The sequence below is a fragment of the Glycine soja genome, chromosome 4, assembly GCF_004193775.1.
Source record: "Glycine soja cultivar W05 chromosome 4, ASM419377v2, whole genome shotgun sequence".
In the NCBI taxonomy this organism is placed as follows: Eukaryota; Viridiplantae; Streptophyta; class Magnoliopsida; order Fabales; family Fabaceae; genus Glycine; species Glycine soja.
Genome location: NC_041005.1, coordinates 41,232,631 through 41,258,403, shown reverse-complemented (window position 1 = coordinate 41,258,403; position 25,773 = coordinate 41,232,631). Strand labels below are relative to the sequence as shown.

At 32.5% G+C, this 25,773-nt stretch overlaps 1 long non-coding RNA gene across 3 annotated transcripts; it reads right to left on the bottom strand.

Moving 5' to 3' along the window:
* Positions 1-15,565: 15,565 nt before the first annotated feature.
* Positions 15,566-24,655, bottom strand: LOC114409702. Of its 3 annotated transcripts, XR_003666186.1 has the most exons (9): positions 24,267-24,655; positions 24,003-24,127; positions 22,335-22,398; positions 21,492-21,647; positions 21,059-21,185; positions 20,303-20,550; positions 18,381-19,113; positions 15,794-15,858; positions 15,566-15,717 (listed from the first exon to the last, which is right to left on the bottom strand). It is a non-coding gene; the product is annotated as an uncharacterized LOC114409702 (long non-coding RNA). The 3 variants fall into 3 exon arrangements; XR_003666184.1 differs by lacking the exons at positions 20,303-20,550; positions 21,492-21,647; XR_003666185.1 differs by lacking the exons at positions 15,566-15,717; positions 15,794-15,858; positions 18,381-19,113; positions 20,303-20,550; positions 21,492-21,647 and having other exon boundaries at positions 20,763-21,185.
* Positions 24,656-25,773: the final 1,118 nt, after the last annotated feature.

Below are 25,773 nucleotides of genomic sequence, written 5' to 3'. Positions count from 1 at the left end.
TTTATTTTTGCAGGATGTGCGGAAAAAGGCATTGGCCATCCAAAAGCAGAACACTGCCCCCCACGTTTTGTCTCGTGGGGGTTATGAATATTTGGAGCAAAAGCTCCTGGCTGAGAAGACCAAGAAGAAGTTGGAGGAAGTGTTGATGGCACCATCGACCCTCCATCCCCTGTTAGACGCCACGTGAAGTGGAAGATGGCCCACACCAAGAAAATAGGGGAGATGATGACTGAGGCTGCAAAGGAAATTGCTGAGAAGATCGTAAGTCATTTTCAACTAACCATTAGAATTATATTTCTTTATTTTGTGAATGCCATGTACAAATGTGTCTTTTCTGTGCAGGATTCCTTTGAGGAGCAGGTGACACAGGGATACTTCGTCCCCCGTGGACGTCAAGATATTTTCACCGCTGTTATTAGACGTCTAGAGCACCCTGGACGTGTCCGTGCTGTTGGAGTCGGTGTCACAATCAAACAATACTTCAGATTAGCTCCACGGACGTCCCGCAGCTCTTCCTCACTGCCTCCTAAAGAATTGCAGCAGCTGACCCAGCAAATCAGGGACCAGCTAGAGGAGTCAATCATAGAAAAAGTGACTCGGCAGCTCATGGCGATGTTCAGCCAGATGTAGTCCCAGTTTCAGTCCCAGATGCAATCTCAAGGACTTGCACTGCCTCCGGAGCCTCTGGTTGGTCCCTCAAGTCCTCGAGTAAGCACAAAGGAGAGTTGCGTTGATCCCTCAGGAAACGATCCTGAGACGGGTGACTCAAACAGGTACGGCTTGTACATCGAAGCAAATTCTGCCTGCCAGGTTTCCTTGAGAAGAGTTTATGAGGGATCCACTGTTGTTCATAACACTCCTTTGTTGCCTAGCCAAGTAAAGGTGGGTGTGGAGGAGGTTAAAGATCCAGATGCTCTCGTTCCTGTACCCACTAATGAGGTTTCCTTAGTGGGGCAGGCAATTCACACCTTCCTTGCTTGGCCGACACATTTGGTCAAGCCTTTATCACAGCAGGTACTGTATTCTTACTATATGTTTCTTCTTTTTGAATTAATTCATTCAGCGTGCCTCAAATTAGGCCATTTAACTTTGTTTCATGAACAGGCAACTGTGTCTCCAACAAAACCACCTCAAAAGCCAAATTCGGAGGTCAATGATCTGCTTTATCTGATGGCATTGACCATCCCAGAGCTTTTCTTGAGGCCCTACTAGGTTACATGGGATGCCACCGTGTTCGGGGTCTTTAATCCAGACTTCCCGCTCTACATAAAGCACGAAGACCTCTCCGAAATCGCACACGGTGGTCAATGTCTCAGCATACAATGTTACAGTTGTGGATTCTGTAAGTCATTTTAGATTACTTTTAATTACCTAAGTTATTGCTTTCAATTCATAAATATTTAACTTTGACTTACATAAACAGGCATCTGACTGAAACAAGTATGCGAGCGGGGAATTCTGATCTGCATGGATTCCTCGAGCCACTGTCCATTCAGAGGTCTGGGCAATCGCAGTTTGAGACTGAAAGTTGCATAAAAAGTTGGATGTAGAGTTCAAAACGCGATGTCTACCTTGGAGCCTACCTAAATGGGTAAGTCACACAAAATAATTGAATTTAATTAATGTTTACTAATATACTAACCCATATTCGTCCTCACTACAACGGACACTGGCAGATGGTGGTCATCGTACCCAAGGAACACCTAGTTGTCTAGTTTTGTTCATTGCATAGCAGACCAGACAACTACCTTAAGGGGATAATTAACAAGTCAATATTCTTTTCAATGCATTTGCATTCAAATACCTCAACAACACTGGTTTTTAATTGTTACTCGTCTGGAACAGTGCTTTAAAAGGTCTTGATGATGCTCCACAGTCTAAATCAAAGGCTCCTGCTAGGTGGATTGTCGTCAAGGTACGTCATTTACATAAAACTTCCACTTATATATACTTCTTATGTGTCTGTACACTAATTGTTTAATTAATATCCAAATTTCATTATGTATTTAGTGTAATAGACAAAAAGGAAGCACTGAGTGCGGCTATTATGTCATGCACTGGATGTCCACCATTATTTTAGGAAGTTTCAGGAATAACTGGGAAACGGTACATTTATTTCAAACAAATTCGATTTTTTTATAATTTGTATTACATTATTAACTTATTATCATTTATTTCATCATGCAGTATTTTAACGATCCTAGACCATTGGAGCCAGAGAGATTAAAGGTGCTTCAGATCCAGTGGGCATAGTATTATCTCCGAGTTAGGGCTCAGAGCTAGGATTTAGGGACATTAAGTTTAGCTTAGTTTACTTTGGTTTAACATTTTTGTCATTTCCTATGTTATTTGAACATTGAATTCATTTGTTGATAGTTGTTAATAATAAATCAATTATTCAATGTTTATTGTGATTAAAACTGCTTCAAAGCAAAATAAAATGTTTATTTGCTGTGAATTGAGTCTGAAATTACATTTTACAATTACAATTTTGGGTTTATTGTAAAAACAAAAGTGTATATAAAAAAAACTTGAAAACAACATCAATTATTAATAAAAACAGATGTTAATACAGTAAACAACATCGGTTATTTAGAAAAATCGATGTCAACATGCACCTTAACATCGGTTTTTCAATAAACCGTTGTTCGTTATTTCTAATAACATCGATTATTTATACATAACCGATGTTAATGTACAAACGTTAACATCGGTTATTTATAAATAACTGATGTTATATATAACTAAATACAACAAAATAAGGGTATAGATGATGGACGTTCACATCGGTTATACATGCAAAATTGATGTTAATCTAATACATTAACATCAATTTTTTTTCTGGAAAACCGATGTTAAGTAATATTTTAACATCGGTTTTTCCAGAAAACCGATGTCAACATTCATCATGCATACACTTATTTTGCTGTAGTTCTTTATATATAGCATCAGTTATTTAGAAAACCGATGTTATAATTTTTATATTAACATCGGTTTTTCAAAACCGATGTTAACAATAATACATTCAACATTGATACTTTCAACATCGGTTTTAGAACCGATGTAGAATGTCGTAAATAATCGATGTTGAAAGTATATTTTCTAATAGTGTACTAATTTTTTATATACAGATATGTCATCAGGTGATGTTGATTCTTCCCAACCGCCGTCACATGACAATAGTGAGAAGAAAAAATGATATGTGGTTAGACTACTACCACCCAGAGATAGTCTGTTATCATCTATCCCATTCCCGTCTACTTCAATGTTGCACCTACACCATCTTCACCTCTGATTGAAGTTAGACCATCTCCATCTTCGATTGATGCGGGTGGACCATCCCCGACACCTACATCCACATCATCCTCATCTCTAATTGATGCACATGGACCATTCTCAGTACCTACATCCACAACATCCCCATCCTCATCCCCAGCTGTAGCGAACATGTCTACTAATGAAGACATTCCAAATTTGGCCATGGAAGATCCCCCCCCCCTCTCAATGATCGTCCTACGGTTACACTTATCAATGGAGCATAAGTATTATAAAATTTGAATAGTTATCATTATATATCATACACATTTGATCTTTTAATTTTTCATGAATTATTTTTTTATTTAGGTTTCATCCATCTAAGGTTGCGGCAAAGGCTATCACATTGTCCATTAGGCAACAATTTCACGGGGAGCAATTCCAAAAGATCAATAATAACTATTTTTCCAACATTTTAGGGTAACTTATTCACCTCTTAATGAATTAGTTCAATGGTTGAAATGGATAGTTCATGCTTTAGTTTTTTTTCATTTCTGCTCTATTTAATATCCTTCATTTTTGTTGAAAAATCAATAATAAGTAATGTTGATTTTGTTTTATTTGATTTGAAATTGTAAAACTGGTATTTTGTTAACTGTGTCATTTCATAACTTTGTCATACTTTAAAGAAAATTAATTTGGAGATTTGAGGAAAAGAATGACATTAAGAAAGCTTTTAACTCGAAAGCTTCTCATAGACTTTCTGAGATTTTTAGGGATGCCTGAAATGAAAATAAAAGGCCATATTGGATTGGAATGCACCTAGGTATTGTTCCAAGTGTGCACAGGCAAAACAAATCAGGCATCTGAAAAGGGTGGGTGTATGCACGTAGATAGTTCTATTAGCTAGCAGGATCACATCATTCGCTTGGTATTTACATTAAAATTATAATACATACTTCTTTGTACTTGTTTAACTTACCACTTAATGTTTTTTTTATAATGTTTGTTAATAGTTAGAGGAGCTTGGTCGGCCTGCATATGTAGATGAGATCTTCACCAGGATATTGGAGTTACCAAGAATTTGTGCCATCAGAAATATCCTTTTTTTTTTAGTGTTGGTATGTATGTCTTTTGGAATAAATTGACATTGTACTTAATTTTGAGTTATTTGTGTGGAAGTTAAATCTTGATGCATAAAAGTATTTATCCTTTATACCCTATAATTATACTCTCTTTTTAATAATTTTCTTTATTTATAAAAAGATTACTTTAGAAGAATAATAACAAGGTTGAACACTTAATTTACTTTGATCAATCTATCAACTTGCCTCCTCTCTCACCAATATCTCACATTTGGCACTTTTAACATTTTTTAAAATATTGCTTGAAATAATATTTTTAAAAACATTAGTTTTTAGTTTTTATTTTATTTTCTCTCATTTGAGTACTGGCAGCCATGATACGTCCTTCCTTTTTCTCCATAAAGAATTTGAAAGATATACTTCGGAAATTATTATGCTATATAGCTGATTTTAGTACAGAATACAAAAAGATCACAACTTTCAACCAAAAGTTGTTCGATATCAACGCACGCGGATATTAAGCACTGGTGGATCCATGTCAACTTTTTGTGGACAACTATTCCCACTGACTTATTGTTGACAAATTTTCTGAACCATGTTGGTTTCTCTTCAATACAAGACTCCATGATGTATTTAAAAAATGGTGAATAAATTATATTCTTTTAAATTGATGGATGAACTACAAGAAGCACGGGGAGAGTTACATCAGGTCTTTAAGAAAAAATAACATAAAATAATGCATGCGTAAAACTATATTTAAACCCATCACTAATTCTATACACACATGACACATATATGCATACATACAATTATTTACTTTTTAAATTAAATATAACGGGATGTATTTTCTTTTTTGTGATATAGAAGACTATTACTATATATGTACTATTAAGAGGTTGAAATAGTCATACATGTCTTCGCTAGAGCGTCAACTTTATATGTTAGTCATCATATTTTTCGATCATATTTTATATTATATTCCAGCCCTTGTTACGAATAAAATGACATAAGTATCTTTTCATAAAATAAAAGGTTGAAAAAGAAAAATCATAGAACTCAAGTTTTTTTTTTTTTTTTTTGAAAAAAAAGACCTAGCTATCTCAACCATTTCGGTACACTATTCAGGGATCACAAGGTATGATTTAGTTGACATTCTTATGGACTTTTTCGTTTATGATTTCCGATAATAAAAAAATTTGTATTTGCTTCCTAATTTTAAAAAGTTTTATTTTAAGTTTATGTCTCAATTGATCATATATTTATTAAATATTTGATAATATAATTTATAACAGTTGAAAAATTATCAGTATTCATTTTAAAATTAAAATTAAAATTTCTGATAACTAAAAGCTACTAGAATCAATTAATGCAAAAAAAAAAAAAATACATTAAAATACTCTGAATCTCAATCATACAAAATCAAACTTAGGGGATGTATTGGATTAAGATTTCAAAGGATTTTAAAAGACTTTTTTATGATTAAAAAGTCTTGTGGTATTCAATCAAGACTTTTATAAAATATAAACAAATCTTGTGGTATTCAATTAAGACAATAAAGATTTTTTTTTCAGGGCAACAAAATCTGTTGATATTCAATTGAGATTTCTTACCACTTTTAAAATGTCTTTTGATATTCAAAAGTAAATAGATTTTGATGGATTCTTTTGTGGAATGGATTTTGAGAGACTTTTTAGTTAGAAATACACAAAATACTCCTCCAACAATCTCACCCAAACCCTTGAGACTTTTCATAATCTTCCAAAAACTTTTTCTTCTCCTGCCGAACAAGACACAAACCACTACCAGGTTCATTCTTTTACAACTTTTCAATCAATTTCACCTATTTTTTTAATGGCAATCGATAGTCAATATTGTTCATACTATATGTATATTACGCAAATCAAAAGAAAAGGGTGCTGTATATGCTTCAAGATTTCGTATTCATATTGTTTTCAACGTCCAGACAATGAATATGCATCAAAAGAATGACAATTGATATGCATCAAGATTTCATATTGCTTTTTTTTTAGTACTGTATATGCAAATCAAAATAAAAAACTCTTTTTTTTTTGTTTCTTCAACTTGTTTTTTTACAACGTCCATTATTATTATTATTATTTTCTTGTGTTATTATTAAAATGTTAATTATTAATGTGTTATTATTATTTGTTTGACAGCGTGTTATTATTATTATTATTGTGTTAATAATTTTTTAATTGTTATTGTGTTATTATTATTGTTATTTTGTTAATAGTTTTTTTTAAATGATTTTATGATATATGAGTATTATTTTTATGGAAAATGCTAACATGTGCCCTTAAGACACTTGTTAGTGTATTATGTATAGAAATTTTGTATTGAAAGTTGTGCAATTTACTTTTTTAAAAGTAAAAAATTGTTGTTTTTAAGACATAATTACTATTGGAAGTATCCTTAACATGTGCCCTAAGTGCGCATGTTAGCATGACCCTTATTTTATTATTAGGTAGTTTTTTATTGGTTTTTCTATTGAATTGTATATTATTCGGGATATAGTCACTATACTTTTGACAATTAGGAAACAATAACTATTTTTGTCAAATAACTAGTTTCTTATATATATATATTAGCGATCAAATGGGGGATTCACAAGAAAATAACAAAGGAAAGAGTAGAGACAAAGATAATTATGTATCTTGGACTATGGAGGATACCAATGAGTTGTTACACTTCTTGGTGGATGCTATGAATAGGGGATTCACAAGAAAAATTTCTATCGTTTTTATTTTCTTTATTCAAACATTATAATTTATTTATCATCTTTTTCATTCACTTTTGTAACTTCCGTTATTTTTTTGTTTAAAATGTATTAATCTTTCAAAATCTTAAAAATCCATAAAGTACTTTGAAATCTTAAAAATCTGTGTTAGAAATCCATTAAAATCTTGGGTTAAGAATCCTGATTGTAAAAAGTCTTTTAAAAAAAATCTTTTAAAATCCCACAAAATCAATACAATCCCACATAATCTTTTAAAATCTTCAAGATTGTTTTTGTCAAAATATTCTCTCAAAATCCCAATCCAATACACCCCCTTAGATTCACTTTTGTTTCCTCCCGGCTACTCAAAAGCTTCCTATCACACGTTGAACTCAAAAGCCTCATATCACCAACATTTGGAAACCCAAAAATTACATAAGAAAAATAAAATAAAAAATACCATAAGCAAAAAACATAAATTATGCAAAGATTGTGAGTGAAGATGATGAATTGGTAGTGGGTTGCACACAATGGTACTGAGGCGGAGAAGGTGACACAGAATGGTGCTATTGGGGGATTGTGCCGACTAGATCTACTGGTTATGGGGGATACTGGATTTGTTTTCCTGTGACAAATAAAAATCACCATAAATTATAATTTAAAATTCAAAATAAATACTAACGGTTTTAAAACTATCACAATCGTATTATGTTTAAAAAGTTAACAATCATATCTCCGGTTAACGATAAGCATAAAAAATAAAACTTTTCATATATTAGAAAACAAAAATAAAGAAAAAAATTATCAGACATTAAAAATAAAAGTTAAATATATATCAAAGATCATAAATATATTTTAGCTTAATATATTATGTTACTTGTAGATAAATCCATATGCTGCAAATAAATGTGAGACATTCTAAACACGTAAATGCATGTGTGAAAAAGGCCATTAAATCATCCGAATAAAATATTCTGATGGTTTAAAATAGTTAGAAATTATTTTTAAAAAATAAATTTTGATAGTTAAAAATCATCATAAATTATAAACCATGAGCTCATTGAATAAAAAAAAACTAAAAGAAGGTTTTAAAAAATTTAAGAGACAAATAAAAATAATTTTTTTAAATAAAAAACTAAAAGAAATAATTATTCAAATTTGAATGAGTAAAAACATATTTAAATCTTTTTTTCCGTATATATCCGTTTTACCAGCTTGTCTGAATTAGGTTTAGTCAATTAAATTCATGTTACTTTAAATTGGTATTCGGATACGCGGGACGAATTTGCTTATTTTATTCTATTTTTCTAAAATCTTACAATAATTTTATATAAAAAATGATACACAATTAATTTAACGGTACAGTCATATATAATTAAACTATATAAAATTATTACAGTAATAATTAAAATTAAACTCATTTTGCATAAGCAAAAGCAATTAGTTTCTTATTTGAGATTAATCGTAATACATTTATTTAATTAAATCAATAAATTTAGTGTACTTAATAATTTATAATTCTTAAATAATTTTAAATTTTCAGTGCATAAATATTTTCTCTTTTCATTTGGCAGCTAAACAATAGAATAACAACATTTGAAAAACAAAATAGCATAATTAAAGGGCATTAAGGTGATTTGCGATTCTATAGGAAGAAATATGGTTTGATTTTTGGGTCCCACTATCGTCATATCCTAACGGTTGAATTGAGACCTATGGTGTGTCCCGCAACAGAAGGTGACATCAGAGTTAGGCCTAATTTAACGGTTGACAGCTACGCATGAAAGGGCCCACACGCTTCTGCTTTTGCTTAGCGTCATCGACTCCCCAACACAACCAACACTACTCACACTTTGTCGCTCGCCGGTGCCACGTGTCTCCACCTCTGCGCCAGTTGTCTCGTTCTTGTCTTCTCATGCCCATTGCTGTTAATATGATTTTACAGGATTTTAAATAAAAAAATATTGTTGATTCTTTAATATGTTTTCATATGTTAAATTTCGAAAGAAAGAATTTTGTTATTCATAATAATGATTTATTTATAATGATATCTATAATATTTTAATTTTCAGTCTAAAGATATTGCTTGAAAAATAAATTTTTTATTTTATTTTTGAAATACACGTCATTAATTTTAATTTTTAATTTCAGTTTGGTAAAACATCTTTTTTATATATAAACACGTTATTCAAAAATTATATATCTTTACATCAAATTAAATAAGTACAAATATAAAATAATATAGTCTCCATACATAAATTAATGTAATATAAGCAATGTCACAGAAGAACAAATACAAATATCGCTCATAAGTATCTAAAAAGTATCTAAAAGTAAGTGAAATAAGTTATGCAGAATTACTACAATAAAATATTTCTACTTAAAGAAACCATTCCTCAAAATATATCAAAATAAGCAAAAGAAACCTAAGACCAGAGTAGACCACTACCATACTAAAAATACTAAACTAAATCTAAGGCATGTCCTCACGAGGATCGTCATACTCCACCTCGGATGATGGCTTTAATTGCCACAAAACTTTTTTGTACTCCTCGAACACCATATTTGAATAGTCTCCTCTATCCTTGATAACCTCAGCTATGCTCATTGGCTCCATGCGATAGCTAAGAATGTTGTCCTGTTCATCGTACTCCTCCAGAATCAACTTGAACTCCAAGTTGTGAGGAGATTCCTCAAGTCCAAAGTACAGACGAACACCTTCATAATAGCGAAGCTCTAAAAGATATGTGAATCCCCACGAAATATAACAAGATATAATATAATCTATAATAGCGGGCATAGCATCCAGATGTTCCACTGGCACCACGTGTACCTAGGTGTGACATGTATACCATGTAGTACGTGTTACTTCACATGACTATAACCACTCCCTTTGTGAACTACGCCAGGCTTGCAAGGGCATCGACGTCCTCAATGTCATCGATACCTAAAAGTTGTTGGTTGTAAGGGGTAAGTCCTCTGTTCCTCAAAATGCCACAAACAAACCAAGAGATACAACCTACGTAACCACTATGTGTGATTTTTCTAGGCAAACAATGCTCTTGAGATCCTAAGCCCATAACTAACACACTTGTCACATAGTAGGGCCCATGCTTTATCATTAAGCCTCCTAGGTCTTGATGGTCTTACACAATTACATGGATGAATGTTAGGAGTGATTGCCACATATGGATACAATGTACATCGATCCCTAAGCTTCAAACTCAAAACAAGTCTTAGAGTTTGTCAGGAGTAGCAAAGTGAGTTCCTCGAGCCAAATTAGTGCATCAAATATCGGGTAGTCACCAATCGCTAGTTCCCCTAGGTTCTTCGAACCTCTCTACCCATTATACCTTAGTGTATCTTTGTCCATCATCCACTTTCTCAACGTAATCTCACTTTCTCACAAATGGAATAGAACCAACGATCCTTACTCTCCATTCAATCCACTTGCTTTTGTCATTGCATTGCGTATGTAGCCCTCATACCACATACATCAACAATCTCTCGTACATCCAAATAAACAAGAGAGAAAATGAGGCTTAGACTTACGTACCACTCTTAGGGAACCAATTATGACCCTTTAACCGGTAAAAATCACTTATCACACAAAAAAATATTAACAACATAACAGTTGTAATTACAACCATCTAACATTCATAACAATCAATTTGTTGAGGGTTGGACACTATCGAACCCAAATCATAGCATGTACAGATAGAATAACAATATACAAATATATAGTAGGATGTAAATTCACACACTACATATATAATTTGTTGGAGTTCGTATTCTGCTGATCTTATCATTCAACAATAACAACAATTCCAAACTTACAATAGTCATCAGGCTTTACAAATCACTAAGATAAGTTGTCTACTATCTGAAATTAAACTGTTACTTAGTTTCACAAACTTTTGCTTCTAAAGTTATTTTCAACTTTTTAGGTGCTTCAGGAATCAATTTTTCATGAATTTTATATGCTATCCTATATTTTTACACCTAACAAACTCATTTTTAAAGTCAAATATTTAAGAAAAACAATCTATATAACTATAAAAACCAGTTCAATTTTGTGATAGATTTAATCCTACAAAAATATCCTTAAACTTATCATAACTTGTGCTAGAAAACTCCGATTTAGGTGAAATCTAAAGCTAACCCTAAGTTTTGACACCCAAGAAACTCATTTTTAACCTTAGAATCTTAAGAAAACAACATATCACATAGTTCTAGCCTAGACAGTAGCTACGAAATTCTGAACATCAACAAAACATGCAATGAAGTCTAGCTTCCAAAGATAACAAGATTAGAGTTCAAGAAATGGAAAGACCCCCTTACCTTGATGAAGGTACACAAAAATGCTAATATGAACAAAGAACTCAGATTTGGATGTCTCAAGCTTCAAAGAATGAGAAAAATAAAATTTGAAACCGAGAAAAGGAAGAAGATTAAGAGCCTCTTACCAAAGCTTTTAGGGAAGAAACCTCAAGATCCCTTGTATGAAGCTTGGAAGGAGAAGAAATAGACTCCTCTCTCCCTAAGTGTGAGCTTGTACAAATGGAGAAGGGGTTCAAGAATTGGTTTTTAAAGAAGCATGGAGATGAGGTTTAAGGCTTTGTCCAAATGAAACTTGGTTAGGCTTAATGTTGACAAGTTTAATTGATAACATGAATGACTATTTGTTAGCTATGCTCAACCTGTATAGCTAACAAATAGTTTTTCTGCATATAAATACAAAAAAAAGTTATTTATTAATTTGGGATAATTTTTATCCTCTGGCTAATTATTTTCATTATTTCATTAGTACTTGTAACATATATTTTCTCCTTATAACAGGCGAAACATATTTAAATTTAAAAACTATTTACTACTCTATATGTAAGACATGTCATGTTTTGTCTCACCAAGAGACCAAGTATGTAAGACATGTCATGTGTGTTTATGGTTAATGATTGGAAAAATAAAGATAATTTATTAGCTTATGATTGCTATTGAAACTAGTTGTTTATCGGGAGCTAACCGCTAATTCAATTGACTAATTAGTCAGATGATGGTCGATTAATGCGGCTCAATCTAAATGGATTTTAATTTTTCTAAGATGATTGATTAGTAAAACATATATTTTTTATGACTAACCGGTAAAAGAATTATTCATGACCCTCTTTAAATGGATGTTCAACAATTCTACATCCACAAGTTTTTGTTTTGAAATCTAATAGTCACTTTTTAAGATGCAGAAAACAAGTGTACAGATCAGCCTTGGGATGCTTGCCTTCAACATGTTCCCCACAGTTAATCTCTGATATGGTACGTATGAATGTCTTCATATGCATTATCCATGGTCCCCTAGATTAATTCATCAATTTTGAAAACCGGCGACAACGCCAACCACGGAGACAGGAAAAGAATTCACCACTTATGTAAATGTATTTAATAAATTGCCTATAATTCGACACTTCAAAATGCAGAAGACAGGCTAGTTAGTTGTAATATTTCATATACTTTTCGGCCTTTTTAAAGTACAAATAACAAGTACCAAATCTTTCATTTAGTAGTACTGTAGTATTGAACAGATAACTGCATATAGAACTAAAATAGGCAACAGCAATTTCAATAAGTACTACCAAATAAATTTCATCCAGAGAATAAGAAGAAATTTTCTTAAAGTAAAATAAACACATGATTGGATCATGGCAACCAGGGACCATAATTTTTCACGCAATATGCAAAACGGAAGTCCAAAGGCTAATTAAGTAATTATAATTACCAAAGGATTATATCTAGAAAAGTAAATTCTAAATAGAAAAACAATCAATCAAACAAAGAGGAAAGACAAATGATTAGAAGTTAGATCAGCGCCCGTGCAATTGCACGGTTGAAAAAGTACAAAACAATTGAACGGTACCCATCTTTTCCATTATTATTAGGGGAAGAGAGACATTCTCTAAATTTTTTAAATAATAAATAAAAACAAATTAAATACAAATAATAATAAAAAAGTGACAGAATAAAAAAAACTAATAATATAGAAGTAGTGGGAAGTTAGTATTGGTTAGAAGAAAAATTTAAAAGTTTATGAAATGTTATAAGAGTAAAGTTGTCTAATAGAACGAGGACACCAAATAAGAGATATTTCTTTTATTATTAATATATATAATAATTTCAGTAAAAAAAATGTAAAAAGAGAAAAATTGTAGAAGCTGTAATATGTTGACAGTAATAAATGAAAAATGAGACGGGACAGTTTTTATAAACATATTCATGACAAATAAGAGGTTCAATAAAAAAAAACAAAAAAAAAGCCCGTTTGTTTGGGATGGAACACAATGAGAGTAAGATAAATTGTTTTTTTTTTTCTCTAACTAGCTTCTTGATGGACTCTAATCGGCTTTCTACACAATCAGAAAAAGGTGAAATTCAGAAGAAGAAAAAAATCACAGTTGTAGTGCCGGTTAACCCAGAGGGATAGAGAAGATAAATTGGTGCTTAGTTCATTTTCTTTTGGAAAATTCATCTCTGAAAACTTATTTCCGGAAGGAGGGTATATTTGGAAAAAGAATTACTCAGAACACACAAAAGGGAGGCATATTAATAGAAATAGGAGGTAAAAATAACAATTGCCAAGAAACCGCCCTCGGTTTGCCTTGTTCTTGATTGGCCCAAGTCCCTTAAGGTTTTTACTTCATGAACTCCTTCTTTCCTTCCTGCACTCCCAATAATAATTAAAGGACAATTTTACCCTTCATTTAGCACCCCGTTTCCTCCCCTGCACAACCCTAGTCGTCAACAGTCTATACCACTGCAACAGTTCACCCCATCTCCACCCAACACAATTGCATCAGCGATCCTCCATCAAACAACACCAACACCACTGTGCCCCATCCCTTTCCCTCTCTTTCTTCTCTTCCCTATGCATTTTTTCCCCACCGCACTATTTCCTTCTCTACTCTCCATTGTTGTTGTCGATGTCAAAATCCTAGCACCTCTTCCTATTCTCATGCACGGCGCCAAGCCCTTCACCACAAAGGAAGAGTCAGGTTATGTGGAAAATGAAAGATAGGGGAAGGTGCTTTTTTTTTTCCTTCACCATAACGAATTCTATCATGCCAAAGTAAAACATTTTTTTACACTTTTTTCAAAAACAATTTTTTTTTCCAGTTTTTTCCCTTGGAAACCCCGACAATAATTAGTTCATTTTTTGCTACTACCACTCCTCCTCTCCGACACATCACCAATTCTTTGCTATTGCCATTTCTCCTCTTTGACCATCATTACTATTTCAGATCAACCACATTCTAAGACGGTTCTTAGCTAATAACTGTCTTAGAATGTGACTCTTCTAAGATGGTTCTTAGCTAAGAACCGTCTTAGAATTTATTTTTTAATTTTCTAGCTTTTTTTATTTTATTTTCTGTCATACCATCCAGTTACCGCTACCTGTTTCTATGCGTGCGTGAACCATATACCGTATCCTAATTGACAACAACATATACCGTATCCTAATTCAAAATGGATTCTTATACTAGCATACCTTGCACCTAGCAACCTACACCATAGAAAAGAAGACCCTTGACACCAGCAACCTATCAATAATGAAATCAAATAGAATACTTATTAATATCATGACAACTGAAAGTAACGAACCAAACAACCAATCAATAATCAAATAGAATACTTAATAATATTATGACCAAACAGAGTGAAACTATATGCACAAATTAATATCATGAGTAATTGACAGGCTAACTAATATGAAGAAACTATTGAAATGATAACTATCCAAGGAGTAGGTATTACATGAGTACTCAAATTTCACTAAATAATTAGAGGTACAGAAAATATATTACAAATATTGGAAGTATGAAGTACTGGATCAAATGACAACATTAAATGAACATAAATATAGGATGTAAGGTCCATTAAAGATTGCATAGATAGAAATAACTTTGAACCAAAACTCTAGGCACATATCTTTCTATAAAATGAACAGAAACTATTCTGGAGATTTGAAAAGGTTTTAATTGTCAGCTGACCTTCAACCCCTGAGTGGAAAATACCAATTCCTGCCCAATACATATAGCCATTTAGTGTATTCCCAGGTATGTTGCCAACTGGTTTCACTTTAGAAAATATGCAAAAGGGTGTCACTGATTTGTGTTCGAGACGAAGACACACAAGAGAGGGCCAACCATTTTCAAAATCTGACTTCACTGTATGAGTAGGCATGGCAACCGCGCGGCTCGAACCTTACCCTACTCCCCATCCCCGTTCCCCGGCTCCCCGCGGAGACCTGTGGGAACCCTATTTTACATTAAAAAATGTCAAAAATTATAAAAAAAAAATACAATTTTTTTGTTTTATCTCAATTTTTCAACAATAATAAATTTAAGGTTTAATTCTAAGTTTAAAACATAATTAAGAATACCAAAATAAATCAATAATAATAGTAATAAAATCACATAAGCATAAAAGCATCCAAGAAATATCCAAGTACTCATTAATGTTACAATATTACACAATAAAAACAATAAAACTAGCATAACATTACAAGTCTTCAAACAATAAATTAACATCATCATATTGAATCAAGTCTTCATACTTTCATCCAAGTGTAATGAAACATCTTCAACATCAAACCTACACAATGAAACATGTAAATATGTGTTTATAAAATATAAAAAAGTCATGAATTAACATAATAAAATTTTCATACCGTTGGCGTTGTTGTGTCTGCATCGTCAACTATTAAGCAAAATTCCATCTTTGATTTTAAGGAATCTAATGACACAATTATACAATCATTACAATAAATTAATTGCTTAGAAGAAAAATTTACAAGTAAAATTGGACAAATGACCTCAGTTATCTTAAGAAGGGGCGAATTAATTTTCACTAACAAACTTTTAACCTCCTTCTAAATGATAGACTCAGAATGCAGAAGAAGCAACAATCAATTTAATAATATTCTTTAAACATGCAAGACAAAATTGATTGCAACAAAATAAATGAGATAAGGGAAGAGAGAATGCAAACACAGTTTTATACTGGTTCGACAAAGTTTGTGCCTACATCCAGTACTCAAGCAACCCACTTGAGATTTTCCACTATATTTGTAAAACTCTTTTTACAAAGTCTGAACCACACAGGGACAACTCATCCCTTGTGTTCAGGAATCCTTACAACTTAAGAGACCCTCGGTCCCTTAAACAATCTCTTTGTATAAGAAGAAAGAAGAGGAATTCTCTCTTGAAGAGAAAGATATTACAATTGAAGTCCATGGATGAACTCTTAATGAATTTGCAAGTGTTTGTCCAAGAGTTTTTTTTGAAAGAGTTTTTGGCAATGAAGTTCTCTTGGAATATCTCTCTCATTGCTTTTTGAAGTCAAACACACACATATATGTATAGGCCCTTCGTGCCTTTTCAAAATGGTTTAAAGAGATATGTCTTTTCAAAAAACTTTTTCTGGATTTCTTCACCGGTAATCGATTATAGGTTTCTGGTAATCGATTACACAGTTATATTTTGAAGAGTCATGACTTTTGAATTTGAATTTCAGGAGTTTCGTTGCTGGTAATCGATTACAGACATATGGTAATCAATTACATGTTCAAAATTCAAATTCAAAATCCTTTTCAACAACTATTTCTCAAACTTCCCTTCTGGTAATCAATTACACTTCCTGGTAATCGATTACCAGAGTCTTGCATGACTTTGAAACCCTTTGTTTTGAGACAAAACTTGATCTTGAAGAAATAATCTTGTATTAATCTTGAATCGAGGCTTTGTTTGTTGAAGCAATCTTGTATTAATCTTGAATCAAGGCTTATCCTTTTAAAGCAGCCTTGTTTGATTCTTCTTTGACATCATTAAAATCATGTATAAATACATTCACATTTATTACCTTCAATCTCATTACACAACCAATCTTGAGAGCACATCAATGCCTCAACAGTGTCTTCATTTAATTTGCTACGATGTGGAGTCAGAAACTGTCCACCAATGCTAAATGCATACTCTGAAGCAACCGTTGAGATATGAATAGTTGGAAAGTCTTTAGCAATCCTTTGCAAAGTAGGATACTTGACTCCAATGTTTTTCCAATATCTCAAAATGTCAAAGTTACTAATATTTGATTGATTAAACAATACAGGCTCCTCCAAGTATAAACCCAATTCAAATTTAACACAATCACCCGAAGAAGTTTCTTGAACATATTTTAAAAAGTTGAAACTTCAATCAACCTTTCCACCATTATTAGTCAAACCAGGCACTATTGAAGATGAAATGAAAATAGTAGTCATCTTTTCCCTAGATTAATATTCAGAAACCAAATCTTCTAATAATTTTGTCACCTTATTCAATTGATTTGTGCTTTCACTTCCATACATGAGAGGGAGAAAATAATTTAGCAACTTCATTTTCAAGCTAGGTCCAAAATAACCCCTATTGCCATCACTCCATTGATTATGCCCCAATACTTCTCAAACTTGGGAATCATATTGTCTGCCATACCTTGAATGGTGCTATTAGAAGAAAAAATCCATTCATTCAAAGCCAATCGAATTTCACACACTTTTGGAAAATAAACATTTGAAGTTGGATATTGTGTACCTGAAAATAACTCAATAACTTTATAAAAGATTTCCAACTTCTCACAAATTTCAGTTGCCATTTTCCAATCATCATCACTTGGCAATGAATTATATTGAGGCTTTCCTTAAGTCAAACGCTTAAAAACTTCAAGATATGACAATGCAGAAACAAGCATTAAATAAGTTGAATTCCATCTAGTTTTACAATCCATCCTAAGTTTCTTTGAATAAGGAATTTCCAATTGTTCACAAGCCTCAATAAATTTTTCTTCCCTCTTAGGTGTTCCAACCCAAAAGGAAACACTATCCTTAATCTTCTCAATGGAATCATGGATAATTGACATTCCATCCTTCACAATCAAGTTTAAAATATTGGCACAACACCGCATATGGAAGTAAGTCCCTCCCAAAATAAATAAACTACGTCCAAACTTGCTAAGAATTTTAGGAATCATTACATCATTAGTATTACAATTATCAACAGTTATTGTAGATACCTTTCTATTTAGATTCCATTCAAAAAAATGTTCAATTATAATCTCTACAAGAACTTCAGCCGTATGCGGTGTAGGAACATACATAAACCTAAAATAAAATAATTATTCATCTTAAAATCAAGTTCTATGAATACATGTTACTATAACTACACATATTACCAATTATATAAAATTAAAATCATAAAACTTTCAAGTGAATGATTATTTACCTCATAAGCTGACTTTGCAAATTCCAATTGTTATCAATGAAATGGGCTGTAATAGTCATATAGCCTTTGTTTTAATTCGATGCAGTCCACATGTCCGTTGTTATAGCTATGCAACTTGAATTTGTTTGAATTAACTTCATAGTTTTGACTCTTTCACTCTCATAGAACTTTAGTATATCCAGCTTCAATGTATTACGGGATATTACTTTGTACAAAGGTTGAACAGCATTACAAAACCTTCGAAACCCAATGTGATCAACCATAGCAAGAGGGTATTCATGCAATGCAATCATCTTTGTGAATTCCATCCTAGCAGCATCTTGATTAAAGGTATAGTTTTCAACTAAACTAGATTCGCCTCTATCTCCTACTGAAGATGATGATTGTTGAAGAGTTTTTAGTATTGATTGCTTTGGACCCCTCACTGTTCGAAGCTTATAGGTTCTAATGTGGTTGTGCAAATGCTTCATACCTGATCTTGTATCACCATCAAGTTTCTTTTCACAATATTTACATATAGCTTTCCATTTTCCCTCTATTTTCTTTCTTTTGAAATGGGTCCAAGCAGCAGAAGTTAATCCTCTTTTATTTGGACTTCTTTCAACATCTTCAACTTCTATAATTGGAAAATTTCTGCTTCTTCCACCGGATTGCTTTGTGCGTCATTAGCAACTTGTTGTGTTTCTAATGAAGCAATACTATTAACAGATGGATCAATAGGCGTATCCATTTTCTGTACAACAAACAAGTAACAAAATTTACAAATGAGTCATGTAAAATTGTAAATGCACAAATCTAACTCTTATTGCTAGATTACAAATTTTAAACACAATGAATCAGTCAAACCAAAACATCACAATAAGCTAGCAACAGAACAAAGAATTGAAAATACAACAGAAATAAATAAATAAAACAGAGGAAGAACATACAACAGAGGAAGAACAATTCGAAGTTGCGAAACCCATAAATGCACGGTGCGACTCAAAGAAGAAAAAGGTGCAATGAAGGCTTCCACGAGTTCACGGCTAAAACGATCAGTGAAGAGGACTGGTGAAACAAACGATGAAACGAACAGTGAAGAAGCGAAGAAGTGAAGAGGGTGAAAACAATGTGAAATGGTGAAACGAACGGTGAAGAAGTGAAGAAGGAACGAAGGTGAAGCAGTGAAGAAGGAACAAAGGTGAAGAAGAAAGTCAAGGAACAAAGTCTGAATGTTTGATGCGGCGTTTTAAGGTTTGGGTAATGTTTGTGTTTTTGTGACTTGTGAGATATTACTTATATATATGATAATTTTATATTGTATTTTTTTTTACTAGTAAAATACTATGTTAACCCTTATATTTATGTTATACATATTATAAGTTATGAGGGTATATAAGTAAAATTCTATATACGCGAGATACGGGGACCCTGCGGGACGGGGAGCATAGTCCTCGTCCCCGTCCCCGAATTAGCTGCGGGGGTTTTTCATCCCCATCCCCGTGCCCACAGGAAATTTTTTCCCGACCACAGGACCCCAAATGGGACAATCCCCGCGGGAATCCCTGAGTTGCGGGGAGAATTGTCATGCCTATGTATGAGTGTACCCAAGAAGCAGTCAATTTTGTGCTACCTACCTGCATGTCCAGAAAGACAAAAAATTTCATTTTCACGAATCCATATACTTGACAACAACATGATAACGGAAAGCACATCATTTTACTCTAGACAGATTTTTAAACTATTAAACTAGGAAGAATTCAACTAATAATTATGTCAGATTTTCAATAAAGATTGTTGTGGAGCTATCACCACCAATTTGCACCAACAATCTTTAGGTTGGAGTACCAGCCAATGAAGATTGTTCCATATACTTAGCAATACATATAGTTGACAAAACATCAAAACTTTAAGATCAGACTATATTACTTTATCACATATACCTTGTTTCAATTTTGGAAGGTAACAAGTACAGTACTGTCTTCAATCTATCGATGACAGACCAAACTCATTAAAGGTCCAGAAGCAGACTAGGCTTTAAAGCTTTTTAAAAAATGCATCAGTAGCATCAATGGCCTGTTTCCATGTTTGTCATCATTTAATCAAACTGACACCAACAAAGATCAGAGTACTACCTTCTATAAGCCACAACCAATGAGAAAATCAGGAACAAAGGTATTTCAATAATAACCTACAATAATACGTTAGTAATACTCTGTCAGGATTAGCTTGTGTAAAACAAGATTAAACTTGTCGTAAGTTTGAACTTTCTTGTGTTCGGTGAAGTAATGTTAAGTGAAGGTCAATGTAAATTAATCAAAATAACCTTAAAATATGTCATGGGATCATAAGACTATATCTAGAATATAAGAATTTCTGTTAAATAATTTGCCTGCCAACGTCTGAAAACCACGGGGTACCACCTCATTAGAACTTCCAAATTTTTTACTCTTGTACAACTAGTAAGGTAGCTGTATCATACAGACACGGACAATAAATCCCTAATGAAATAAAATAAAATGTTGTCAAACATTCTAACGTGTATGACACATTAATAATTTAATAAAGAACATATATTAATCATATTACGTTAAAGAACTCCTTAACCAAAAATGAGAAGACACACTAGCACTCTGTCAATTCCTATGTTGGAATTGTAAAAGGTAAAGTAAATTGTACAAGATAATTAAATATTGTACCTTTGACTCGGAACAGATTTTTGGTGAATACTAGATTCTTCCTTTTGAAGCTTTTCGGCAAGATGAAAATCAGAGTGCTCCAATCTTGAGCTGATGTCTTCTGTAATGTCACAGCTCTACTTCGAACCTATAGGTTGTGCATTTATTAGCACTTGCAAGAAAATTATAGTCGGACAGTAAATTGTAGGGAGACAAAGAAACATCACTAAAGAAACTTGAACAAAAATCAAGAAAAATCAACAAATCATAATATCCTTGTGGTCAACTACATTGCTCTTCAACAACAACAGGTCACTTAGTTCAACAAATCATATTTTTTTTTTCTTCAATCAACTTTTATATTCAAAGGTGACAAACCAACTAAACTGTTCTCCACCAGTATTAGGAAAATATTAAGAGAAAACAGTGTCAAGTCATCAATAACTAGTAATACCTCAAAAGAAGCAGTTTTTAGTTTAAGAGTCAATGTTTGCCCTCACAGACCCTCTTTTTGCATGTCAGCTGATAGCATTTCAGCAAGCTCCTCTTCAAATACACCATAGTGGTTCATATGCTGATGACTCATGGGTAAATATACCGAAAGTCTTATCTAATTTAGAAACTCAGTATGTCATATTCAACTGCTAAAGAGAATGAAAGACACGCAAGTGCAATTAATTTAAGGCTGCAATCCAAACCAATTGAATCCCAGATATTTGAGTTTCAATAAAGAGGTCCGTACTAGAAATCCCAAGTAATTGACTAGAGCTTATGATGACTACATTGAAAATATGAAATCCAAGAAATTTCCTTGAAAGATAAACAATAATATAACATTATCTTCACCCTTTACCAATATAACATTTAACAGCTCTTGCTCTTGGTTATTCACTCAGTTTCCATTTAATTCTTCCTCTGCACCCCCTTCCCATACAGATAGCATATAAAAAACATAAAGCCTTGACCCAAGTCATTCCTAGATTTTACAAGTATATCAAAAAGCAAAAAATGGAACCAATAATAACCCTTTTTAAATTAAAATCTCAACTTAGATATAAAAATGTTGCATCATAGCAACAAATAAAAAAGGACTCATGGTTAACCTACTGCCAATCCCAGTCATAGCATCTGTTTCAATTTTTAAAAAGAAAAGACTATACCTATTCCTGATCACTACCATCCCACTAAAATCATAGCAATAACAACTAGAAATACTACAACTATCATGGAGCTCGTAATACAAAATCAGTTGGTTCTCTCTCTTTTTATTCTGTTGTAATAGTAAACTTCAAATTACCTCGGGTAGTAGTTCTCTTTATCTCAACTACAGCTTGACGCCCCCGAATCGGAACAGGTGAAGCCTGAGAAAGTAAACTAATTGTCTTAAATAATGAACAAACATCTGAAGATTTGCACATCAATAAGTAACAAATGAGGAATCATATACAAAACTCGGACAACTTCAGACATAATATAAAAATTATGTATATTATGATGGCGCAATACAAATTACAACAACCAGTCGACTGTTATACTAGGCTGGAAAATCATGCTGCATTCCATTCCATTGACCATTTGACCTAATATAATACTCTTTCCCTTTGGAGACAAGGAAGGAGAGAATGTGGGAACCATAGATTTGCAGGTAATATGTGAGACCAACAGTAAAAATTATAGTAGCTAGCATACTAAATATTAATGATGGTAAGAATTCTATTCTCAATAGAAAGGTAGTCTGTTCTAAATGCTTGTATATGTCCAACCAACCCAGTTAGGCCCTTATATTAAAGAAAGATGACACAGAATTTTGAATTCAATTTATTTATGGGCTTATATTTCAACTTCGTTGGTTTGAACCAGAACAAAAACCAATACTTATTTTGAATCCAGGGTTCAAAGCTGGTTCCCCAGGTTGGATGACCAGCAACTCCACCGTTACATCAATAAATGTACCCTGCTTCAGATTCAACAAGAATAAGGGATAAAAAAAAGCCAAAAAATTGCATCCAGTTGAAAGGACTGTAGATAAATTATACAACAAAAAGTGGTAAAGGGGTAGGGTTCAAAAACAGCGGACCAGGGCTTAATTGCCCAAAAATTAAAAAATACACACAAGAGGAATTGGCATTTATGAGAATAAGTGCAGATGATAGAACCAGACTCCCAACCTCCAATGGATTGGGAAGGTCAGATGCACACAAGTGGAACTGTGTGTATTTTTTAATTTTTGGACTAGCTTATACATATACAGGGTAAAATATATTTTATCTCCATAAACCCAAGACTAATCCCCCTTGATATCCAGTGAAAATGTTAGTTTCATAGATAAGAGTTAAAACAATCTTTTTTTTTCTTGTTTCATGTGCCTTGTGATTTGCAGAATGAGCTGAAGTACCAAATTTGGTTAAATCATTCCTAAATCTGCATCAAAAATTCAAAATAAACTGAAGGAGCTAAATTCATCAAAAGGCATGGCTAAAAGCCACAAGTTGCAACCGTCAAAATAGCTTCAATGCTTGCTCAATTGGAAGTTAAGTAAGGATCCATTCTAGGTAGCTGACACTCATCTATGTTAGTGTCTACTAATACTTTTCCGAAATTTTAGAAAGGTAGAATCTGTCTGCCCAAGACCTAAACCTACAGAGCAAAAAAAATCTGCAGCAAATTGACAAAAAGTCACATATATTAAAGGAAATCCATAATTAATTTGGTACCGAACATATGATCAAAACACAAATTATGGTCAAAAAACCTATATTACAAACTTAACAAATAGTAGCTGTGCAAAGAAGATAAAAATTTCAAAATAGATGTACAGAATGAATCAAATAAAAAATAAAAAACTTGTACAAAGTTCAGCAGAATTGCCATGTAAACGTAGGAAATCACAGGGCAGTAAATTTAACTTGCATATTAGTTTTTCACATTAATAAAGAAAGCAGCAACACCATAACAGATGGCTAACCTGCTGTTGACCGAGAGAAAAATGCACAAATGTAGCTACTCTTGTCCAGCATCTGCTCACATGTGTTAATTCCAAAAACTCCCTTCAAAATATTCACCCGAAGTGACCTTACCAATGCCCCCAATCTGTTAGTAACATTCATCATTATTAATCACAAAAGCATATAAATCACTCATGCAGCCCACATGTAGGACAAAACCAATAATTTGGAATCAGGAAACCCCAATAATTGATGAAATCAGTATACAATAAACTAAAGCATACCTTTCTGATAGGAAGGGAGGATACAAAGGTCATAACAACCATGCGGTCATTTGGCAAAACATACTGTCTATTTGGCTTGTTTATGTCCGAACAAACCCATATGAGAGTAAAATGTCAATATTATAAAGCCATAGCATGAAATTTCCCAGCAAGATGAAACAATCATTTCATCTCTACTAAAGGAGTTAGTATCTTAAATGTAAAATGATAAGGTGCTTTAAAGCTTCTCCTTCAACAAATGGGCTGATAACGTAGCTATGGGGAAAATGTTTGGGAGATAGTACCCAGAACCTTAGCAAGTAAGCGATTTGGTGCCACTCCAGCACTGCATGTGAGACCAATCTCTTCATAAACACCAGCTCTGAGTTCTTGGGCAATGTATGTATTCCAAATTTACAAAATCAAAAAATGTAATATATTAATATTTTTGGATGAGATAATTTAAAATTTAAAGAATTTTTAATTCTGAAAATTTTAAATCTTTCAATTTAAATTTTTTTATTTTTTAAATTTTGTATTTGGATAAAAATTTAATTTTTTTTTCATTTTCAAAATTTTTTGTTTTGTTAAAATAATCAAATGCATTCTTTTTTTAAAAATTTTATATATTTGAATAAAATAATTTTTTAATAAAATAATTATTTTTTTCATTAATAAATTCTATGTACTATTTGTCGAGTGTGATATTCCAATGAATATGTACAATTTTAATCTATTTCAATTAAAAATATAATAATTTAACTATTTAAATCATTATTCCATTTACAGCCTACTACAAAACTCACAACATAAAAAATATTTGGTACTAAAACTTGTTTTTCTATAGAAGTCATTGGCCACTAATGCAATTACACCAAAAAAAAAACTTGGATTGAAGCAAAATCTAGTCACAAAATAAGTCCAACTTCCAAAATGATTCCAAATTTTCTAATTGTATTTGCTTTAGCACAAAAATTCCTTCACATCTTTTTTGCATAAGCACATCTTTTCTGCAAAAGAAAACATAATGTTAAGTGCTACTGAACAAATCATATTTGTTAAAACATATTTTGCTATACAAAATGAGAGATATAAATGTAAAACATAATTATACAACATCAACATACTTGTCATGATATCAAATGTACATGGAATTTGGCATCAAGGCATAAAAGCCGAGATGTAATCCTCTTTCTCATCCAATGGAAGTGCTTTTATAATCGCAAACTTAATGGGATTTTTTTGTCAACCAATCGATTGCTCTATGTCGAAGTGCACCATTAAAATTAGGTATATTATCTAGCTCACTCACCACTTCATGTACCATTTCTTGAGCTTCTTTTATCTCCATCTTTTTTTTTGTTCTCCATCTTCTTCTTAGTCACTTCAACAAATTCTTTCAATGACTCGACTACTTCTTTCATTGAGGAAATCATCCATTCTTTCTCTCCACTCTTACTTGGGCGGATGTTTTTTCTTGTGGCGAAACTTGATCCCTCTAAGTCAAAACTCACACTATGAATTGCTT